This window comes from Pan troglodytes, chromosome 4 (genome assembly GCF_028858775.2).
Source record: "Pan troglodytes isolate AG18354 chromosome 4, NHGRI_mPanTro3-v2.0_pri, whole genome shotgun sequence".
NCBI classification, from domain to species: domain Eukaryota; kingdom Metazoa; phylum Chordata; class Mammalia; order Primates; family Hominidae; genus Pan; species Pan troglodytes.
The window spans coordinates 17,071,416-17,085,357 of record NC_072402.2 but is presented as its reverse complement, the minus strand read 5'-3'; the positions used below and the strand labels follow the sequence as shown (position 1 = coordinate 17,085,357).

The window sequence follows — 13,942 nt, the reverse complement described above, 5'->3', positions numbered from 1 at the left end:
AAACACAGTCCCCAGAGGAGACTAACCAGCCACTTGCTAGCAACTTGATCACATCGGATTCCTTTCAATCTGGAAATGGCAGTAATTGATTTTGACTGGAATTGACACATATTCCAGAGATGGCTTTACCTTTCCTACCCACAGGGACTCAGGCAGCATGACCACCTGTAGGCTTATAGATTATATGATAAACTGACATGGAATCCTGGATAATGTGACTGTGGACCACTGGCCCCATTTTATAGCAAAAGAAGGACAACAATGGACATATGATGATAGGATAACACCATCCAGAAACTGCCTATCTTCTAGAGGTTTTTGAAAGCACAGCTAAAGTGCCAGCCTGCAGGTGATACTGTGTCCGGAATTGGTGGGTTCTTGGTCTCACTGACTTCAAGAATGAAGCCGCGGACCCTCGCAGTGAGTGTTACAGTTCTTAAAGGCGGCGTGTCTGGAGTTTGTTCCTTCTGATGTTCGGATGTGTTTGGAGTTTCTTCCTTCTGGTGGGTTTGTGGTCTTGCTGGCTCAGGAGTGAAGCTGCAGACCTTCGCGGTGAGTGTTACAGCTCTTAAGGCGGGGCATCTGGAGTTGTCTGTTCCTCCCGGTGGGTTAGTGGTCTCGCCGGCTTCAGGAGTGAAGCTGCAGACCTTCGGGGTGAGTGTTACAGCTCATAAAGGCAGTGTGGACCCAAAGAGTGAGCAGCAGCAAGATTTATTGCAAAGAGTGAAAGAACAAAGCTTCCACAGTGTAGAAGCGGACCCAGTGGGTTGCCACTGCTGGCTCGGGCAGCCTGCTTTTATTCTCTTATCTGGCCCCACCCACATCCTGCTGATTGGTTCATTTTACAGAGAGCCGAGTGGTCTGTTTTGACAGGGCACTGATTGGTGCGTTTACAATCCCTGAGCTAGACACAAAGGTTCTCCACCTCCCCACTAGATTAGCTAGATACAGAGTGTGGACACAAAGGTTCTCCAAGTCCCCACCAGAGTAGCTAGATACAGAGTGTCCATTGGTGCATTCACAAACCCTGAGCTAGACACAGGGTGCTGATTGGTGTGTTTACAAACCTTGAACTAGACACAGAGTGCCTATTGGTGTATTTACAATCCCTTAGCTAGACATAAAGGTTCTCCAAGTCCCCACCAGTCAGGAGCCCAGCTGGCTTCACCCAGTGGATCCCGCACCGGGGCCGCAGGTGGAGCTGCCTGCCAGTCCCGCGCCGTGCGCCCGCATTCCTCAGCCCTTGGGTGGTCGATGGGACTGGGTGCCGTGGAGCAGGGGGTGGTGCTCATTGGGGAGGCTTGGGTGCACAGGAGCCCACGGAGGGAGTGGGAGGCTCAGGCATGGTGGGCTGCAGGTCCTGAGCCCTGCCCTGAGGGGAGGCAGCTAAGGCCGGCGAGAAATCCAGCGCAGCGCTGGTGGGCCGGCACTGCTGGGGGACCCAGCACACCCTCTGCAGCCGCTGGCCCCGGTGCTAAGCCCCTCATTGCCCAGGGCCGGCAGGGATGGCCGGAGGCTCCGAGTGCCAGGCGTGCCGAGTCCACACCCACCCGGCCTGCAAGCACTGTGCGTAGCCCCAGTTCCTGCCCCGCCTCTCCCTCCACACCTCCCGGCAAGCTGAGGGAGCCGGCTCCGGCCTCAGCCAGCTCAGGAAGGGGCTCCCACAGTGCAGCAGCCGGCTGAACGGCTCCTCAAGTGCCACCAAAGTGGGAGCCCAGGCAGAGGAGGCGCCGAGAGCAAGCGAGGGCTGTGAGGGCTGCCAGCACGCTGTCACCTCTCAATATGTTGTAAGGACAGGGTGGCATTGAACCAATGCCCGTTATATAGTGCTACATCTCCAATAGGTGGGATTGATGGCCTCAGGAGACAATGATTGGGGCCTGGTGTGGTGGCTCATGCCTGTAATCCCAGCACTCTGGGAGGCCAAGACTGGTGGATCACTTGAGGCAGGAGTTTGAGACTAACCTGGCCAACATGGTGAAACCCCGTCTCTACAAAAAATACAAAAATTAGCTGGGCATGGTGGAGTGTGCCTGTAGTCCCAGCTACTCGGGAGGCTGAGGCAGAGAATCACTCGAACTGGGAGGCGAGATTGCAGTGAGCCAAGATTGCGCCACTGCACTCCAGCCATGTGACAGAGCGAGAAAAAAAACAATAAGAAAACAATGATTGGAAGTAGGTCTGGCTCCACTACCATTACTCCCAATGACCTGCTTGAGGAATTTGTGCTTGCTTGTCCTTGCACATTTAGTCTCTCCCGGGTCCTTATCTCCAAGGGGAGAATGCTTCTACGAGGGAACACAAGAATTCCATTACACTTTAAGCTACAGCTGCTGTCCAGTTGTGATCACAGCCACCCAGGTGACTCACTAGGTTGTCTCTTGGTACCCCCTTGCCAGATCTTCATTGTAAATGAGCAAGTGCAGTAGCCATGGCTGGAACTGGTTATGCCACCAAGCCATGTTTTCATGGTAAGGCAGGGCTTAGGGTCTCCTGGGATGAAAATCATGGTCATCCCACCAGGTAAGCCCCCCAGACTACAGCAGTGCTGTTTAAAAGTGTGAAAGCAGAGGAGGGAGATCATGACACCAGATGTAGTCACTGAAAGGGGCTGAGATTTGTCCCAATAACCTTCCTCTTACCAGTTTCCAAAGAGAAATAGATCATTGAGAATCCCATGGAGCTATTCTCAGAGGGGATGAAGTTATTACATGAAGGAGGGAGGCTAAGGGTGGGGGCTGCAATGCGAGGGGAGATACACTCCCCACATGTTTCCTTCAGGATCAAAGCATTCATTTCCAAGCAGTCAGAAGCATTGGTTTCTCACTCCTGCAAAGGTACTCATCCATGAGTTCCTCTTGGGATTGACTCTTGGCCAAAAGGAGCTACTTCTTCCAATACCCACTTCCATGGGTATTGGATTTATGTGAGAATACAAGGGCCTGGCCCCCCTTGCCTAGATTATGAAAGCTCTGAAGGGCCTTTCTGCTTGGTCTTCTCGTGGTATCTGTTGTGGCCTCTTGCAACCGCATCACAGTTCTACTTCTCCGTGTGCCCAATCCTGCTTCCCTCACCCCTCCCAGGTGCTGTTTCTGAGAACATTCCCCAGTAAAGCTCCTGCATGTAACTTTCCATCGCAGAGTCCAGTTCCTGGGAACCTGTCCTGAGAGTGTGACCTGCTTTAAGCATCTTATAAATGCCTCTTATTTTCCTAATTGTTATAATTCTGGGGTTAAAAACAAACCAGTGATTAAGTGTAAATAATTTTTCCCTCACAAACTGAAAATTAAAATATTCAGTAGTTTCATTCAGCTGAAAATATTTTACTGAACACAAAGGGCTTTGTTTCTGTGGGGAGTCAACTCCACATAGCATCTTCCCTTTAATGAGCTTTTGGCATTTCAATAATTTATTTTTAATCAAGTTCTAATCCACTGTTTAGTTAGATATTTCCAAATTATTTTTACAATGTAGTATGTTTTTAAAATTAGGTCTCCATCTGTCATTATATGGAATGTGTGTGGGCATTAGTGAATGGACTTATTTTTACCCTCTGAATGCTATTATCTTGCTTAACCATATCCCTGGAAAGAAGTGTCATTACAAGTGATCTTTTCTTCCATTTACTCACAATTAATTTTGCTTTGTTTTGTGATCCACAGCTTCAGTTTTCGAAAAACCAAATCAGCACCTTAACCTGTTTAAAGAGGAGCACAGAAAATTGTTCTGCAGAATTTATGTTCTCTTTCCATCTCCAAATTATTTCATTGCCACAACAAAGACATGTTCACTGAGCATATCACAGACCTCTTCATTCTGAATTTCTTAGATTGATAGTTTTGATGCTCCTTCTATTAATACTTAAATTGGTGATGGTGTAAGGTGCCAAAAAATGTAGAAGATGATCAATCTTTTATTTTAATCATCAATTTCAAAACTAATCAGATAATATTGGAGCGATTCCATTTAAAATGCAGATCAGAAATCAGCATATAACATATGGAGTAGGATTTTCTCACATTTTTTTTTACAGTTATTTATTCCATATCTTTCTAGTCCTGGCATATATGGAATTTCATTTCTATAGGTTTTGATGTACTCATATGCATCATTTTTTAGGGTTTTTAAAAATTTTATTATGGAATGTTCCAAACATACAGAAAGTAGAGAGAATAGGATAATGAATCTTCATGGACTCATCTCTCAGCTTCAGCAGCTGTCAACAATTTGCAACTCCTGTTTCATCTAATCATCTCCGTCTCCTCTCTCCCTCCCACCACATACAAACACACAGACACACACACACACACACACACACACACACACACACACACACACACACTTTTTATTCCTGGAATATTTGAAGCAAATACTAGATATCATATTATTTTCTTTGTAAGTTCTTTATATACATTTAAGCAGCCCGACTTTAAAAAAAAACCACCTAGGTATTATCATACCAAACAAATAACACAAATATCAAAAATATTCTAATATCAATTCATATTCAAATGTCTTTAATTGTCTGAAAGTTGTTCTTTTACGGTTGGCCTATTCGAATAATATTAATAATAATTTCTCTTAGCTATTTCAGTCAACATTGTCCCTCCTCCTCACTCCTCAATTGTTTTCATGCCATTGAATTTGTTAGAAAAATCAGATTATCCTTTAGATCTACATCTAGATTTGCATAATTGTTTCTCTGTGATGTTTTTAACTTGTTCCTCTGTTTTTTTCTATGTCCTATAAACTGATAGTTAGGTCTGAGCCTTAAATCGATTAAGGTTAAAATGCTTTTTAGATTATAATATTTCTGGTGCTATGTACTTCCCGTGGAATCATACCATGAACTCATGACATCTGTTTGCTCCACTTTTGGTAATGCCAGGAATCAGTCTTGGTGATGTCAGGATGCTCCGTCCTCTAAAAGTCTCCCACAAGTATTTCACCTGTGATTTTAACATTCACTGACGACCATTGACAGATCCAGGGTTTCATGAGGGATTGAAATGGCAATTTTCTTAATCTGTCCTTCCTTCTGCATTAGTTATCCATAATTCTTCGATAAAGACTTATCCTCATCAAGTATTTGGCTGCCCTGAATTACAATTTGTACAAGAAAGGATAAATTCTTGATTCTTTCTATGTATTTATCAATTTTCAGAGTAATGAGTTGGTGCTCTCATAAGTAAGTTTTAAAAAAGTATCATTATGAACTCCTTGATTTTTATGTTTAATGATTTAACGGAGAGTGATTATTATTCTTTTGGGTAGCTGCATTGTGTCAATTTGGGATCTTTTTCGTTTGCTTCCTTTTGACGTGACCTATTTAGTATTTAGTAGCTTCTTGTTTCTTGCATCTCAAAATGTCCCAGGCTCATCTCGTACATTTCAGATTCCATGTAGATTCCCAAAAGGTGACTTACTGAGCCAAAAGGAATAAGTATTTTTAAGGTAGTTTGACTTAGTGGAAACAGTATGGTCTTTGAAGGTAGGTAGGTCAGGGTTACAGTCTCAGCTCCATTGCTTATGAACTCTGGGGTTTAGAAAAGGCTTAACCTCCCAAAATGATGATAATAGGAACTCCTATTAGGAAGAGAAAGGTAATAACAGAAAATTATTTTACTCTAGTGTAAGTGGAAAAAGCAGAGTTCACAATGATATAAAATGCATAAAGAAACTATTGTGATCAAATATGCTGCAATGTTGATGGCATCATCTGATGGTGGGAATACAGGTTATATTTCTCTTTTTTATGTCTTATACTGTATTTTTCTACATAACAAAGAATAGAAATAAAAAGATAAGTTTGTTCAAAGAAAAATAAGCCTGTACTGCAAATCCTATTGTGTTGATTAAAATTCACTTAAGATATGATTCATGGCATATACCTTTTGTATCTCTGATGGTCAATTGAATCCACTTGTCCTTTAACAAAATTTAATGCAAATTCTGTAATAAAGAAAAATATTGATGTAAGTATACTCTGCCATCTGCTTCCTTTCTCTATGCCATGCCATACTGATTTCAATAGACCAGGTCAAAACTGAGTGTTTCCTGCTTTCAAGGTTGACCTCTGAAGGTCTCCTACTGTTTCGTCTCCTTGCTCCCTGGGGAGAGCCGCTAAGTCTTTCGATGACAGCTGAAGGCAGGATAAAATAAAATCTCCATTTGACATGCTTATAAATCAGTTTTCCTATGGGACAAGATTGTTGGTGTTGGGTGCTCATTGAAAATAGTCTTACTGATCAGAAAACTAAGACAATTGGTTCTTTATTCACCTGAGGATTCAGATTGACTAATCGAAGATGAATTCATCTTGTAATCTTTTAAAAATATGACAAATGATTAAAAAAAACTTTTGTGGAAGATGTCTGCAGAAGTTTCTAATTTCAGATTCAATCTGATTTTCAGAAATGATATTTTGATCTTGGGCTTGAGGGTCATAATTTCCTCTTTAAAATGGACATTAAAATTCAGCACACATTTGGAGTACAAGGAAGGGTGATGATCACAGATAAGTTTTTCTTATAATTTTTTTCTATTTGAATATATCTTATTTCAAAAGAGAATTCTTGCTTTTAATTTTGGATACAGTGTAGGCTAAATCCAACACTGTGGCATCTTGACTACGGTGGCCTGCTCAATTAATTCTGAACAGTAAATTGCCTTTGACAGGTCTTCAGGTAGCTGGGTAAGAAGCGGCAAGGAAAACAAAGGGTCCTGGTAATTGAAAACAACTGGTAAGGATTGTTTTCTTTTTCTTTTCCTTCATCTTCTTCCTAATCGATGTGCTGATTTGTATATGAACCTACAGATGAGTCAAACCTAAGCATTCGGCATTGGGAGCACTGTCACTAAAACTGCAGCCTCATTCAACAACACATCCTTATCGAGCACTTGCAGGTACTCCATTGAATGTTAGAAATGCATTGATGATGGAGACACAGCACCGGCTCATGAGGACCTTCCAGCCTAGGCAGCAGGACTGGACATACGCACTTTGGTAGGTAAGAGAATAGCAGAGGCTTCACCAAGTATGATGTGGGAAGTGGGATGGGTGATGGTGGGGAGCCATTCCTCTGGATGGTGTATTAGTCAGGGTTCTCAGAGAAATGGAATCAACAGTATGTCTTTCTCTCTCTCTCTCTTTCACTCTTTCTTGCTCTCTTTCTCTTTCTCTCTTGAGATTTATTTTTAGAAATTGGCTTATGCAAGTGTGGGGCTGGCAAGTCTAACAACTGCAGGGCAGGTCAGGAGGCTGGAGACCCAGGGAAGAGTTGATGCTGCAGTCTCTAGTCTGAAGGCAGTGCAGAGGCAGAATTCCCTCTTTCTCGGAGGATCTCAGGCTTTTTCTCCTAAGTCCTTCAACCAAGTGGATGAGGCCACCCGCATTAGAGAAGGTATGTTTGCTTTCCTTGAAGTCTACTGATGCAAATGTTTATCTCATCTACACACTGCCTTCATAGCAACAACTAGACTGATGTTTGACCATGCAACTGGGCACCATAGCCCAGCCAAACTAGTACATAAAATGAATTATCACAGATGGGGAGAGGCTTCATGGGGGAAAGCTGGTTAGGAGACATAACAGTACTCAAAGAAGCCTGAGAACAGGTCTTTAGCTGCTCCCAAAGTATGCAAATTGATGGCCCATCAGAAATTAGGAAGCCATCCCATGGAAAGATCTTTTCCCCAGCAACAGGTACATGAGTATGTGCTGTGTGTTGAACAGAAGGACTCCCACAAGAGGATCCAAGGAATATGATTGGTTTAGTCCTGGCCTCACCATCTCCCTTAAAAATGCCAGTTTATTTCTCTGCATATTTACCTTATTATTTTTTCATTGTCCTCTGCAGATTTATGATTTTCAATTGGTTCTTTTTTTTTTTTTTTTGAGATGGAGTGCAGTGGCATAATCCCAGCTCACTGCAACCTCTGCCTCCTGATTTCAAGCGATTCTCCTGCCTCAGCCTCCTGCGTAGCTGGGATTACAGGTGTGCACCACCACACCCAGCTAATTTTTTGTATTTTTAGTAGAGATGAGGTTTCACCATGTTGGTGAGGCTGGTCTCAAACTGCTGACCTCAGGTGATCCACCTACCTCGGCCTCCCAAAGTGCTGGGATTACAGGTGTGAACCACTGTGCCCGGCCCTTTAATTTTTTTTTTTTTTTAAGAGAGAGGTCTTGCTCTGTCACCCAGGCTGGAGTGTAGTGGTGAGATCACTGCTCACTGCAGACTCAACCCCCTGGGTTCAAGTGATCCTCCCTCCTCAGCCTCCCCAGTAGCTGGGACTGCAGGTCTGCATCATCATGGCTGTCTTTATTTATTTATTTTTCAGTTTTTTAGAGAGAGAGTCCAGCTCAGGCTGGACTTGAACTACTGGGCTCAAGCAATCCTCCCACCTCAGCCTCCCAGTGTGCTGGGATTACAGGCGTGAGCTACCATGCCTGGCCTCTTTCCCCCTTTAAAAATATCAACTAACTAACTAAATAAATAATAAGCATTTTGTCTATTGAAACATCAATATTTTTAATATTTTAATGACATATAGTTTGCTTTTTGAATATGTAGTTCATTCCTATGACATAAATTCAAGATTCAAAAGGTTACACAGTGAAAGTAATTATCTCTCACTCCTGACTTCAAGCCACCTAAAGTGTTTCCCCAGAGGCAGCAACTATGATCAGATTGTTGATTTTGTTTTAGAGATATTCTATGATATATAAACAGCTGAGTATAAATACTTAAAAAAAGTACAATAACACCTTGATTTTTTTCACTTAAAATATTTTGAAGATTGTTCCACTTGAATCTAGTTAAAGCTGCCTTTTTATTGCTACATAATATGGCATTGTGCAAATATACCATAATTTATTTAGTCAGTCCTCATCTAGATTGTTCCAGGCTTATGCTAGTAAGACAATATGGACATAAATATCTTTGAACACACACTTTCCCTCACCAAACCTATTTTTCAGGATACATTCCTAGAAGTAGAATTGCCAGGTCAAAGAGGATGTACATTTGAAATTTTGACATATTAGCAAATTGTCCTCCATAGAGGCCATGCCAGTTAACACACCTACCACTGATTATTTTCAGCTCCAACTTGCAAATTTTAGAATATAACATCACATGGCATTTTTTCCAAGGATAGTGACGGGATTTTGGCTGATTCATTCTCTCCTTTTCCCTCATGCCCCTGGTGGCCAATCACAAGGATGTGGAAGTCAGCTGCCTGGGAATAGTCTGAGGAAAGAGAACCAAGTGAAGGTAACTTATCCATAGAGGCACTGACCCCAGAGATTCACCTTATTACACCTGGATCTGGTTTAAGTACAAAAATGTGGGTCTTTGTGATTTCTCCACGTTCACACAGCCCATACATAGGTGTCAGGAGTCAAACTTGAACCCTGCTCCAGAGCGTTCTTGTGACTTTGGAGATCATAGATTTGTAAGCATGCCTGTGTGAGCTACGCCATGCACATCGTTTAGGACAGCACCTGGTACACAGCAAGCACTCAGCAGGGTCACTTATTGTAGTCCTCGCTCGTTAGGAGGCAGGTGTGGAATGAGTGAGGCAGGAGGTGCTGGAGGGGATTTGCAGTCTGGATGTTGCTGGGGCTGGGGCTGGGGCTGGGGCTGAAGCATCAGAGATGGCTTGGATGACCTCCCCAGTCTCTCCAGCTGTGGAACTCAAACAGCTCCAGCTAGGAAGCTGTGTTTGAGTCATGGGGGCAGATGAGCATTTTTCTTAATTGAGCAGGAGCTAATGAGAGCTGTATTTCTTTGAATCTGCTCATTGGATGAGAACAAACATTAATGACCACTGAGCTGGAAAGGCCAGATACAATTTACCAAATGAGAGAGCATCTTCCCCCATCAGTTATAAAACCGTGTGCAGAGGACCGGGGCATATTTTCCAACAGCGAAAGTCCATCAGCAGCTACGGTGTTAAATGCAGAGCGAAGGACCCATAAACTGGCAGCCGCGTGTGAAGCAATTAGATGTGGCACTGCCCCCGCAGCCACGTTCCAGCAGCCGCCTCTGTTGGAGCTTTCAAGGCTCAGCAACTCTTAGGATGACAGAGGAATAATAATGCGCTGGTTTTCTTTGCGGACACAAAGCAGGCTGCATTGGGGGAGCTCCTCTCTCCTAATGGCAGCAAGATTCAGAAGCCATCCTCACCTGGATCTCGAGGGAGGGGCAGAGCTAAGTTCTCCCTGGGTGGCACCTCTGACCAGCTCCCTCTGCCAAAACAGACTACATAATCTGCTGATGGCCAAAATGAAGGACATTGGACACACCTGGTGAGAAACCCAGACTCCAGCAGAAGTAATAGTGCTCTGGCTGGCTTCTTCTCCTTTTTTTTTTTTTTTTTTTCCAAAAAGAAGCCATCTCACTATGTTGCTTAGGCTGGCCTCAAACAAGTGATTCTCCTTCCTCAGCCTCCCAAGGAGCTGGGACTATAGGCACTCACCACTGTGCCCAGCTTCCTTGTTTTTAATGGTGTACACAATCTACCATTTCACATTTTACATCTCCCATTTCACCAAGTGCCTAGTTTTTTTACTCTAGCTTAGTAGCCCGGAGAGTATTCCTAAGTCACTGGGGCTCAGTGAGGTTGGTGGTTATTTGAATAGGTTTCTGAGATGGTATAGTTAGCTTGGTTAATTCCTTCCCTTAAATGCCCATAATTTGAGGTATTAAGGATATTGACATTAGCCCCAAAGAGAACTGGTCAGGGTAATGTCTGGGCATGGAGGAAGAATGAAGGCAGAATATTATGGGGTTTCTCTTTCTCCTTTTTCTGACTATCTCCTTCGAGAGCTTGGAGCATGAGTGAGTCCTGTTGACTGGATTTTTAAGGGAGAAGGTGAGGCCAGGACTAAACCAATCACATTCCTTGGATCCTCTTGTGGGAGCTCGGTCCTTCTGTTCAACACACAGCCCATACTCATGTACCTGTTGCTGGGGAAAAGATCTTTCCTCTGGATGGCTTCTTAATTTCTGATGGGCCATCAATTTGGATATGGCCCTGGGTGTGTGGTGTGGGTGTGTCTGAGTGGGCGTCACTTTTTCACCAGGAGCAAGCCTGCCTGCCCTGTCTGCTGCATGCTCCTGGCCAAGGGGCCACTGCCGTCCCTGCCCCAAGGCCTCTCCTGCTCCACTCCACATCCTGAAAGCTGCTTGCCTTCAGGGTCCTAATGGTGCCAAGAATCCTCTGAAGTTTCTGAGAAGAGTGGGTTGGAAAGGGGCGAGGGGCTCCTGTGTTACCCAGGTACTGGGAGCATGGTCGCCTGTGTGGCCGAGGCAGCATTGCTCAGTAGTTGAGTTGATCATCTCTCCTAGAATCTTGGCTCCACCTCTTACTCTGTGTCTTTGGGGGAACTACTTACCTTCTCTGTACCTTGGTTTCCATATCTGTAAAATATGGATAATAGTAGTACCTACTATTGTTATGTCATGAAAATTAAGTGACAGCATGTATGTAAAGTGATTAGAAAGGTGCCTTCAGTGCCTTCTGTAGAAGGAGACCCCCCTCTCCTGCCACCACAGCTGCCCATTCTTTAACATTGCTACCTCATGCTCTTATCTGACTTCTTTCTAGGGCTCAAATCTGGTCTGGGTGGGATGGGGCGGGGCAGGGAGGAAGGGGGACAGCTGCCAGGTTGTCTCAGGCTCGGCCTCCTTTCTTCCCTTTGCACACATGACTTCCCTCTCCTCATTCTGGCACCAAAAACATTGATCGGTTCCCAAGCATATCAGTGTATGGACCTGGGTGCCCACAGGGGTCACAGCTCTGCAAACTGCATGTGTGAATCCAGCTGGGTCTTGCTGGGCCCCTCTGAACTGTCCTTAGGCCCATTTTACATCCATTGCAGCCTTCTGGGGCCTTCTCGCCCGTTAAAGCCATCCTGCCATCTAAAGCCAGTGCCTTGCGTTTGAATTTCTCTCCCAGGCATGTTGTCATGATCACCAAAATCGCTCCCAAGCCTTTGCAGATATTCTCAGTGCTGCAATCAGTTTTCCACCGGACACTGTCAGGCCCAGTCCAATATTTATCAGCTATGCCTCAAAAGGCTGTTTCCTTCCAGAAGACCTGTGTACAGGCAACACCGGTTTGTCCCTGTGTTGGGTAGCATTAGGATCCTTGCGTGTCCCTCAGTGTTGGGTGGCATCAGGATCCTTGCGTGTCCCTCAGTGTTGAGTGGCATTATGATTTGCGTGTCCCTCAGTGTTGGGTGGCATTAGGATCCTTGCAGCAGCAGAGCTCCTCAATCTCCTTCTGTCTAGGAGAGCATGGGCATTTTTGTCCTCTCTGTGCCCTGTTTTGACCCTGGGCATTTTCTAGTCCTACTCTGGTAGATGGAGGTGAGGACTTTCACTCGCATCCGTGTGAAGAGACCACCAAACAGGCTTTGTGTGAGCAATAAAGCTGTTTATTTCACCTGGGTGCAGGTGGGCTGAGTCCGAAAAGAGAGTCAGCGAAGGGAGATAGGGGTGGGGCTGTTTGATAGGATTTGGGTAGGTAAAGGAAAATTGCAGTCAAAGGGGGGTTGTTCTCTGGCGGGCAGAGTGGGGGTCACAAGGTGCTCAGTAGGGGAGCTTTTGAGCCAGGATGAGCCAGGAGAAAGAATTTCACAAGACAATGTCATCAGTTAAGGCAGGAACAGACCATTTTCACTTCTTTTGTGGTGGAATGTTGTCAGTTAAGGCAGGAACCGGCCATCTGGATGTGTACGTGCAGGTCACAGGGGATATGATGGCTTAGCTTGGGCTCAGAGGCCTGACATTCCTGTCTTCTTATATTAATAAGAAAAATAAAATGAAATAGTGGTAAAGTGTTGGGACGGTGAAAATTTTGGGGGGTGGTATGGAGAGATAATGGGCGATGTTTCTCAGGGCTGCTTTGAGCGGGATTAGGGGCGGTGTGGGAACCTAGAGTGGGAGAGATTATGCTGAAGGAAGATTTTGTGGTAAGGGGTGATATTGTGGGACTGTTAGAAGAAACATTTGTCATTTAGAATTATTGGTGATGGCCTGGATACAGTTTTGTATGAATTGAAAAACTAAACGGAATAAGAGAAGAAGAAAAACAGGTATAAAAGGTCTAAGAATTGGGAGGACCCAGGACATCTGATTAGAGAGTGCCTAAGGAGATTCAGCATAGTCCTGTCAGCAAAGATTATTTATTTACTTCAAGAGTTAAGAGCGGCAGTTTGGGGATAGCACCGGGAGATATCAGCTGTGATGGCTTGGAGAAACAGTTTAAACTGGCAGTGTAAACAAGAGCAGGGCATGTATGAGTAGTTGAGAACGGTGAATAGGAGTATGACTAGACAGAAGATAGTAGGGATGACAAGTTTTTTTGGGGCACAGTCTAAGTTAGTCTGGTGTCTGGAGTGAGACTGGGGCCTAATAAAAAGGAGCATCTATATAGGAGCTCAAATGGGCTGTACCCTGTAGCATTCCGAGGACAGGTCTGACTTCTGAGAAGGGAAAGTGGTAAAAGTATTGTCCAGTCCTTTTTAAGTTGGTGGCTGAGCTTGGTGAGGTGTGTTTTTAAAAGACTTTAGTCCATTCTACTTTTCCTGAAGACGGAGGACCATAAGGGATATAAAGGTTTCACTGAATACTAAGAGCCTGAAAAACTGCTTGGCTGATTTGACTAATAAAGGCTGGTCTGTTATCAGACTGTACAGAGGTGGGAAGGCTAAACTGAGGAATTATGTCTGACAGAAGGGAAGAAATGACTGCGGTGGCCTTCTCAGACCCTGTAGGAAAGGCCTGTACCTATCCAGTGAAAGTGTCTACCTAGACTAAGAGGTATTTTAGTTATCTGACTCGGGGCATGTTGAGTAAAGCTAATTTGCCAGTCCTGGGTGGGGGCAAATCCTCGAGCTTGATGTGTAGGGAAAGGAGGGGGCCTGAAT

At 44.5% G+C, this 13,942-nt stretch overlaps 1 long non-coding RNA gene across 1 annotated transcript; it reads left to right on the top strand.

Moving 5' to 3' along the window:
* The first annotated feature begins 5,920 nt into the window (after window positions 1–5,920).
* LOC134810058 (uncharacterized) lies at window positions 5,921–13,073 on the top strand. The gene is made up of 3 exons (XR_010157168.1): window positions 5,921–7,006; window positions 7,190–7,403; window positions 9,226–13,073. It is a non-coding gene; the product is annotated as an uncharacterized LOC134810058 (long non-coding RNA).
* Window positions 13,074–13,942: the final 869 nt, after the last annotated feature.